The sequence below is a fragment of the Maniola jurtina genome, chromosome 8 (assembly GCF_905333055.1).
Source record: "Maniola jurtina chromosome 8, ilManJurt1.1, whole genome shotgun sequence".
Lineage (NCBI taxonomy): Eukaryota > Metazoa > Arthropoda > Insecta > Lepidoptera > Nymphalidae > Maniola > Maniola jurtina.
Window position 1 is genome coordinate 1,060,467 of NC_060036.1, and position 10,530 is coordinate 1,070,996.

The following is a 10,530-nucleotide window of genomic DNA, read 5'->3' on the forward strand; positions in this document are numbered from 1 at the left end:
CTGTAGCGTAACCTTCAAGCTCTTTCCGGTGCAAGGTCGCCATTCGAACATCTTGTTTAATACAGTTATATAGACCTATTAGGTACCGCATATACGCATTTACATAGACTTCACGCACCTTTGAGAATATTATGGAGACCTCTCAAGCATGCAGCTTTCCTCACGATGCTTTCCTTCACCGATAAAGAAACTAGTACCTATATTTAATTGCTTAAAACGCACATAACTCCAAAAGTTAGAGGTGCGTGCCCAGAATAGAATTCCTGACCTCCTGAGGCCGGTGCCTTTTCAATCACTGTGATTAATTTTGATTAATTGCTGACAAGCTTGTAAAACGTGTTATTATTTATGGGCAGTAAAAAGTGGAGGCTAATCAATGGCAATCACTTTAAGCATAAAAAACTGGCCAAGTGCGAGTCAGACTCGCGCACCGCGGGTTCCGTACTCGGGTATTTTTTCTGACATTTTGCACGATAGATCAAAAACTTTTATACATAAAAATAAATGAATAATCTGTTATAGAATATACAGGTAAAGCCCTTTCACATGATACCCCACTTGGTATAGCTATCTTACTTTGAATAAATATATGTATTAAATATATTAAATAAGTACTAATTATTATTAATTGTACATAAACACATTTTAATTTTTTTCTGATGTTATCACAAATACACGGTTTTCGGACACGACAGACGGACAGACCAACAGACAGACAGACAACAAAGTGATCCTATAAGGGTTTTTCTTTTGAGGTACGGAATCCTAAAAATTGAAGGTCCGTCAACTAAGTTAGACGTGACATGATAAAATACACTATGAAAAAACAATATGCCTAAAAATAAATGTCTAATATAAAACTATTAGGTAGGTACACCCGAATCAGAATATAGTTATCTATAGTCGAATTTTTATTTAAACAACATGTTTTGACATTAGCTAATGTTGAATCGTAACATAATGTTACCATATTTAAGACTAGAGGGTGCCCGCGGCTTTACCCGCGTGGAACTTAATCCCGTAGGAACTCTTTTCCGGGATAAAAAGTAGCCTATGTCCTTCCCCGGGATGTACCTCATGTCTGTGCCCATTAAAATCGGTTCAGCGGTTGGGCCGTGAAAACGTAGCAGACAAACAGACAGACACACTTTCGCATTTATAATATTAGTATGGATAACTATAGTGATTGATGTATGTAGGTCAGCTGTATCATGTGAATGAGTCAATTCAACAGGTTCCTATTTTTAGTGCAGTTAAACTTAATCCTGATCAGATTCATAATATACATACTAATAATACATTCATTCATAACAATAATTAATAATAAATATGTAATACTAGCCGATGCCCGCGACTTCGCCCGCGTGGATTTAGGTTTTTCGAAATCCCGTGGGAACTCTTCGATTTTCCGGGATAAAAAGTAGCCTATGTGCTAATCCAGGATATAATCTATCTCCATTCTAAATTTCAGCCCAATCCGTTCAGTAGTTTTTGTGTGAAGGAGTAACAAACATACACACACACACACACACACACACACACACACACACATACAAACTTTCGCCTTTATAATATTAGTGTGATTATGATTATCGTTAATTTTCCAAATTATGATATCATCCATCTCTATGGCTTTCCCGGTTCGCATTCATTTGTATTCCAAGACGCCGGATAGTGCCGAGAGCGGTGTTAACACGGTCAAAACACCGTCGCCATTAACAGGGCACACTCCGTCACTTACTCCATACAATCGTAGTTCCAATTTCATTTGAATATTAAGCAACCAAAGTCCATGAAATTTTGCAGACATATTCTAGAAACTAATATCTGTGTCTGTGGTGTTCTAAAAATATGTAGTTTTAAAATTACAGGGGCTCAAAGATTTGTATGTGAATTTTTAAGACCGCGTAACTTTGAAACCGAATATTTTAACAGAAATCTTGAAAACCACAGGCATAGATATTAGTTTCTAGATTATGTCTGCAAAATTTCATGGACTTTGGTTGCTTAATATTCAAATGAAATTGGAACTATGTTTGTATGGAGCGAGTGACGGAGAGACCCCTCTTAACTATATGCCTGATAACTAACTATTAAATTTTTCTTTAATGCTACTATTATAATAGGTTCAATAATTTACTTTTGATGGGCTTAAAGAACTCATAGATTATGTTTTAATTTGAATAACTTTTTTAACGCTGATAATAATATATATTATACTCAATGTTCAATAATTGATAGGCTTAAAGAACTCATAGATTATATTTTGACTTGAATAACTGTAATTTATTTTAGGTATACTTTTAGGTTATGTCTGGTGGGAGGCTTCGGCCGTGGCTATTTACCACCCTAACGGCAAAGCCGTGCCGCTAAGTGATTTTGCTTTCCGGTACGATGCCGTGTAGAAACCAAAAGGGGTATGGATTTAATAAAAACCTACCATACTCCTTCCAGGTTAGCCCGCTATCATTGTGGACTGCATCATCACTTCCCGCCAGGTGAGATTGCAGTCAAGGGCTAACTTGTATCTGAATTTAAAAAAAGGTATGCGCTTAATTATCGCCTAACAAGCTGACACCCACGACTTGATGCGTGCGATTATTCTCTGCTGTGATGAAATTAAAAATAACACTACCAATAAATAAGCATCTAGACAACTATTAATTTTTTAGGGTTCCGTACCTCAAAAGGAAAAACGGAACCCTTATAGGATCACTTTGTTGTCTGTCTGTCTGTCTGTCTGTCAAGAAACCTACAAGGTACTTCCCGTTGAACTAGAATCATGTAATTTAGTAGACAGGTAGGTCTTATAGCACAAGTACAGCAATAAATCTGAAAACCGCGAATTTGTGGTTACATCATTTAAAAAAAAATTAAAATGTGTTTCAATTTTCAAAATAAGATAACTATACCAAGTGGGGTATCATATGAAAGGGCCTTACCTGTACATTCTAAAACAGATTTTAATTTATTTTTATGTATAACAGTTTTTGATTTATCGTGCAAAATGTCGGAAAAAATGCCCGAGTACGGAACCCTCAGTGCTCGCACTTGGCCGGTTTTTTTTTATGTGTGTGTTCTTTCTACACAAGCAATGTACATTTGAACGGAAACGCAACTTAATTGACACTTCATTATGCGCCGAGTGTGGCCAAGTGAAATTCCAATTTCAAAATCCCATTATAACGATAGTTTGCCCAAACATCGCGTGATGATGATAATGTGGTAAAATTGAAACGACTATTGTTGTATGAATAGCTCAAACATTCATACCACGGCTGTTTCTGGACGGTTAATAACGTTAATTGATTTGGAAAATTTTCAACACGACCGCGTATTGACGAAGCAAATGGCGCGGTCATGAAAACACAAGCGCATGGCGATCAAACAGTTTGGAAATTTCAATATACTTGTATTTGTATTTATTTCTTCGTTTCAGACTTATAAAAGCACTTACGTAAGTCACAATACACTGAATAAATAAGTCTACCAAATATGTAGGATCTAAATAATATCAAAATAACAATAGTAACAATAACTTATAACTTATTAATAACTTATGAATGTATTGGTATACACAGTGCCTTCTCAATCTCAATACATGTACGATAACATAATCTTTGTTTAGCAGAACATTTATTTATAAGCAAATTAGCTTATATCCGCGACTTCGTCCACGTGGACTACACTTTTAAACCTGATGTTAAGTGATCACCGCCGCTCACGAACATTTGCAGCAACAGAGGAACCGCCGATGCGTTGCCGGCCTTTCGGAATTTGTTGGTAGCCCCTTGAATAACCCCATGTTGTATCTAGTAGGTAGGAACACCGCGATGGGAGTTGATTCCACAGTTTGCATGTAGGTACGTGGAAAAATGGATCTGGCACAACGGGCGGTCGAAGTGCACCAGGCACCCAGGTGGTGAGGGTGAAATTGCTTACGGTGGCGTGCGGTGCGGTTGTAGAAAAAGGAGGGTGGAATGAGGTCAAACTGCTCTTCAGAGCACTCCCCATTATAAAGGCGATAGACTATACATCACACTAATATTATAAAGGCGAAAGTTTGTATGTGTGTGTGTGTGTGTGTGTTTGTGTATGTATGTTTGTTACTCCTTCACGCAAAAACTACTGGACGGATTTGGCTGAAATTTAGAATGGAGATAGATAATATCCTGGTTTAGCACATAGGCTACTTTTTATCCCGGAAAATCAAAGAGTTCCCACGGGATTTCGAAAAACCTAAATCCACGCGGGCGAAGTCGCGGGCATCGGCTAGCAGACTATACGTTGAAATGGAAACGAAACTTTAGCTAGTACTCAATACACAGACTATTGACATAAATCCATCTCGCAAGGTGTCCAATATCGGAGGGAAATGGAGCAGAGACGTAATCTGATTGTACGTTAACCTAGTGGTCTGTACGTTTCCAGTGTCTGATATACGCGTACTGGCTCTGATCAATTCTTGCCAGTTTTACACGTGACGTGATGGAAACGACACGACATCTTGTTTACAGGACTTAAAACACTATGATCCATTAAATGTGGACGTGATTTTCCAAATTCTGAAACTCTTATGCTTACCCGCGTCACTAGTGTTTATGTTTTTCCAGTAGTTCTGTTTTTGTTACCAGGCGGTCTATAAAAAAGTTTGTTTTAGTAAATACATCCAGAGGTAAAGGTTTATCGCATTATGTGAATCTTAAATAACATGAACGACTGAACGTATATTAATTATAATGATTATGGATAATGTGGAGTAATGATTTGAATAGTAGGTATAAAGCAGGGTTGGTAATACTTTTTTTTTAGGTATTGTTTTCTAAGTTATGATTTATAAAAAAAAGTGATCTGTATTTTTCCGGATGTGGCAGTATTAAAACGATATCCTACTCAAAGTCTCACCAAGTCAGGTAAAACTGAATAATTTTTATTATTCAGTTTTACCTAATTAAATTATTTACCACATGGCTCAGGCAAATGGGTACAATATTAATATTGTTAATAATATAATAAAAAAGCAACAACTACGACGGATCAAAAAGGATTTATATTCATCACCATCAGATAAAATAAACAAATACAAATCCAGTCTAACCTATTTTGGAATAGTGTCCGAGCGTATAGCTAAGACACTTAAAGCGCATGATATACATGTTGCATTTAGGACTAATAATACACTTAAAAATATTTGCAACGGTAAAGATAAATTAAACAACAAACAAAAATCCGGCATTTATAAACTCGAATGCTCAGACTGCAAAGCCACATATATCGGTCAAACGGGTCGTAAATTTGAAACACGTTACAAAGAACATTTAGCCGCGGTTAGGAACAACCAACCCCAAAAATCACATTTTGCTAAACATCTCCTAGATAGTGGACACAAATTATCATCCGACCATTCATATAAAATCCTACACACTTGCGATAAAGGTCTTCGATTGAGCATGTTTGAACAATTAGAAATAATAAAACATAATAATAATAATCAATTTAAATTACTCAATGAACAAGTTAATGTTTCAAATTCACCGTTGCTTCGTTTGTTTGAAAGGGGTAGACTGGAGGGGTGCGGGGGTAGTACAGGGGGTGAGGGGGGTAATGGGTGGGGCAACAGTTGTGGGACTAAATAACAGTATATAATACCGCGCATTTGATTAGAACGTCACTTGACAATACAGCATTGTAAAGTCGAAATCTCCTGAGGATGCTCCGGTGTCGGGGCGAAACGTGCGTCGAGAGTAGTGGAAAAGTCTTGTGTGGTGTTGCATGTGAATGGTGGTGGCAGTGCTTGCTTGGGAACTTGGCTTTATTGCTTGGTTGGGGAGGTAAGCGGTGCTTAGCTTGTAACTGCATGTTTGACCATACAGATTTATTCTGTTGGCGGATTATAGCAAAATAATTTTTAACTGTTTCTTGCTGAATAATTTTTGCCTTTTTAACAAGAAACTACCTACTTGTGTGATAATATTATTTTTCTTGATTTAAAAGTAGATAGTTATAAATAGGCACGGGTCCATATTTAAAACCAATGATCTCTCTGTAGTACGCACTAGAATGGTTGCTCCGAACATTTTTTTTGGGGTTTGCTTACAACTTGATACCCATCATCATCAGCCTGTGCATGCTCACTCTTGGGCATATAGCTTCCCTAAGACGAACCCTGACCCTATACTAATTTTGACAGATGGATTGACAGAGATTTAAACACGATTTTTGCTCGAAATAATAGCCTTTCTATAGATACTAATTTAGTTTAATGTTTAGACCTGTCAAACCTGTTAAAATGCAAAGATGATTTTTAGAGTATAACGCACACGAAAATGTTTCTTATTGTTTTAGAAATCGTACCGTTACCGTCTCGTGGTATGTGAATGAGACACGACAAACTCCAATTTACTCGGCTAGAGGTCGGGTCGCATTGTTTGATTTTATTGCTGCGGGCCGCTGAGTGCTGCCCATTGTGCTTACCGCTTGTGTGGAAATCTTTGCTTTTCTTTTCCATTCCAGATTGTAACTACAAATTTTATCTGAAGTGGGGCATAAAATAAATATTGTTTTCATATTTATGTGGTGGCGCGCTCTCGGGAAGGCCTATGTCCAGCTGTGGACGCAAACAGGCTGATTGATTGATTGTTTTCATTCATACAACTCCCACACACATGCCACGATTATGAATGAGCACGTCACAGTATGACTGTAGACATCATTCTGAGAGAAGTATGATTATTCTCAGAATGATGCGTCATAGATAAGGTTCAGGTTACAGTCCACCACGCTGGACAAGTGCGGACTAGCATACTTCATATTTGTACTATTAAGAACAAAATGGAGAACTCTCAAGCATGCAGGTACCCTCATAACGTCTTTCTTCGAAGTCCAATGAAATCTTCGGTTTTCCGGAATAAAACTAACCTATGTGTTAAATCAGGGTATAAGCTGTCTCCATTTTAAATTCCATCCAAATCAGTGCAGTCTGTAGCTTTTGCGTGAAAGAGTAACAAACATATGTACACACACAAACTTTCCCCTTTATGATATTAAGTGTGATATATTTATATAGTGCCGAAATAAAAATACTTAAGTCTTTATAAGCAGCTTTACATGTATGATAAAAAACTTGTCAAAAATTTACCGAATCCTTATTAACACCTGACCACAACCTCAAAAAACTTACGCGGTCCTTTTGTCCCTTATTATCGCGTCGACATAAATACACGTCTTTCGGCTACTATATACACCCCAATTTCAGTTGAAATGAAATAAATTTATTTATTTGAAGGTGCAGTGGGTTTTTTTATTGCATGATAGGCTTGTCCATGATGACAATAGTTCTTTAAAGAAAGCAATAATGAGGTCTAAGTTGTATCCCACTTGCCTAGAAAATTCTAGACCTATTTCATTTTGCCTTGAAGCTAGGTACCCTGCTATACGTGGCAGGATTTGGAGGCTCGACCGTAAATAGATAGATTTTCCTCCAAGCGGCTGTCATGCTAGGGGGCCCAGCCCATACCTAGTCTTCTGGAATTAAAACTTCGTTAGCGTGATTCAGGCTGCCTTGTCCATTTTAATTTCAGATTGAAGATACCTGTGGCGCCATCTAGTGAGGTCGTTAAGTATGTTGCGCTTCAGAATTGACAATCTGTAGAGACGTTTATCAACAATTTTATTATTCCTTGTATTTACACGGTATTTATATATAGTTATTAATGAATAAATCAATTAATTACTATTTATCACGGTATTTAATTGACATTTAATGAATAAATCAATATGAATATGAGTTGGAACGTATCGACAGCAGATTTGTCGGAACATCTGTAGGCGGCTTTTCGCTCCGTGACGAGCCGATACAGGCTCGATTGTTGGACAAACACCTACAAATATGCCCTATTGACCATTCGTCCTTCTGGGAACGTTGCACACGCACCGCCATTTTAACGTATTTACGCTAAACCGACGCCGGTTGACGCTAAATGCTAAAGCGACGCTAATATTTAATCACGAACACTCTAATCGTTTCTGTAATTCTGTGGAAACAGATTTCTAGCTACTCGTTGTTTTGTTTTCTGTTGCTTGTTTTTGATGTTTGGCGCAACAAATTTTTTTTCTCGGTCTCGTATGGCGTTGTGCAGACTAATTCCAGTACGATATGATGCGTATTGCAATTTGCAACAAGATTTTAAATCAGTTAAAAATTCAAAATGATTTTATTCAATTAAACTTTTGCAAGTGCTTTTGAATCGTCAAAATAATCTACCACTGGTTCGGAATGCTGTTCGTACCGAGAAGAACCAGCAAGAAACTCGGCGGTTGCTCTTTTCAAGTACATCACCCACTTGATACGGTTGGGATTCAAATTTCAAACCAGCTCGCGGTAAATCTATAAGTCTAACAGACTTACTTCTTAATTATTGACTAGCTGATGCCCGCAACTTCGTTCGCGTGGATGTAGGTTTTTAAAAATCCCGTGGGAACTCTTTGATTTTCCGGGATAAAAAGTAGCCTATGTGCTAATCCAGAGTATATTCTATCTCCATTCTAAATTTCAGCCCAATCCGCCCAGTAGTTTTTGCGTGAAGGAGTAACAAACACACACACACACACACACACACACATACAAACTTTCGCCTTTATAGTATTAGTTTGAAGTGTGATATGAAGACAATGAGTTAAATACAAGTGTAAATTAAAAATTTATAAGACCCCCGACAAGTGAAGGTTACAGTAACTAGAAAAGAGCTGATAACTTTGAAACGGCTGAACCGATTTTCTTGGATTATAGCTAAGAACACTCTCGATCAAAACACCTTTCAAACAAACAAAACTAAAATAAAATCGGTTCATTAGTGGTAGAGCTACGATGCCACAGACAGATACACAGATACACCGATACACAGATACACACTTCAAACTTATAACACCCCTCTTTTTTGGGTCGGGGGTTAAAAACAAAGATACTATAGAAACTAACTTTTGGTTCGTGGTTCTTAAAAATCACTCAGACCTCTGCTTTGTTTGTATGGAAAAAATATCAAATTTCTGTACCGAATTCCATCAAAATCGGCTGACTGGAAAAGTATAACAGACACTCATATTATGTATCTGTATTTCCCATTCTTAGTCAAAATAGATGTTTAAACAACGAAAATACATCACTTGCTTTAACGGTGAAGGAAGACATCATGAGAAAACCTGCATGCCCGCGAGTTCTCCATAATGCTCTGTAAGGAATAAGTATGCCTGTCACTCTCCACTGGGCCAGCGTGGCAGACTATGGTCTAAGCCCTTCTCATTTAGAGAGAGGACCAGTGCTCAGTAATGGGCCGGCGCGATACGTTTCATTAGTCGATCAAAACTTTGAATTTCTAAACAACTTCAAATAATCATGTATTTACCATTATGTGGCAACCTTTACACATCGCTAGCAAAGTACTCTTCAAGGTGTTTGCTAACAACTTAACGCCGAGTTTCTTCTATGATTAGCGCAACTACACTAAAATATGTGTGCAAACAGTGTGTTCGATGATTTATTAATATTCCTAAACGCTTTGTTTGAACTAACCATTAGTACAGTTAAGAAGATATTTCTGAGCCTCATACATAAGACAAGGCATTTTTCAATCTCACTCAGGAAATCAGGAATTATTGAAATACTAGATGGATGATGCCCGCGACTTCGTCCGCGTGGATTTAGGTTTTTCGAAATCCCGTGGGAACTCTTTGATTTTCCGGGATAAAAGTAGCCTATGTGCTAATCCTGGATATTATCTATCTTCATTCCAAATTTCAGCCAAATCCGTCCAGTAGTTTTTGCGTGAAGGAATAACAAACATACACACACACATACACACACACACACACATACAAACTTTCGCCTTTATAGTATTAGTGTGAAGTGTGATTTTGCCGAATAGCCCGCTTCCATCTTAGACTGCATCGTCACTTACCACCAAGTGATATTGCAGTCAAGGGCAAGTTGTATTTGAATAAAAAAAGAATAATTGGAATGTCCTTTCAAATTAAAACTGTTCGGAGACACAGGTCACAACACGGTGAGATTTAAGGTCGTAGCATACGTGACGTGTTTTTTCTCGTGTCGGATGGATCGGGACGATTTTTTGACATCGTTGGCATATAAAAATATACCTACGGGATGACACGTCCTGTCCATTTTCTTGTCCCGTATGTTTCTCTCTATATTTTTATACGTATGCTACGGCCAACGGCAAAACTTTATCTTTTGTACTAGCCTTTTATTAACGTTTATACTATGTATCTTTTTAGCTTTAAACAATTATATTTTTGTAAATATTTTATGTATAAAAGTTGTAGGTTGGTCGAATAAAATAAAAAAAAAAACAAGTTATTATCAAATTATCGCGCGATACCCTAATTCGGTTTCATGAAGGCAGAAACCTTTGCCGTTATGATGCCACTTGCCTCCACTTTCTCACTCCTTATATAGAAATGTCAAAATTGTCGTCAAAATAAAAGAGTTTTCCTATAAAATCCGCACTCAACAGT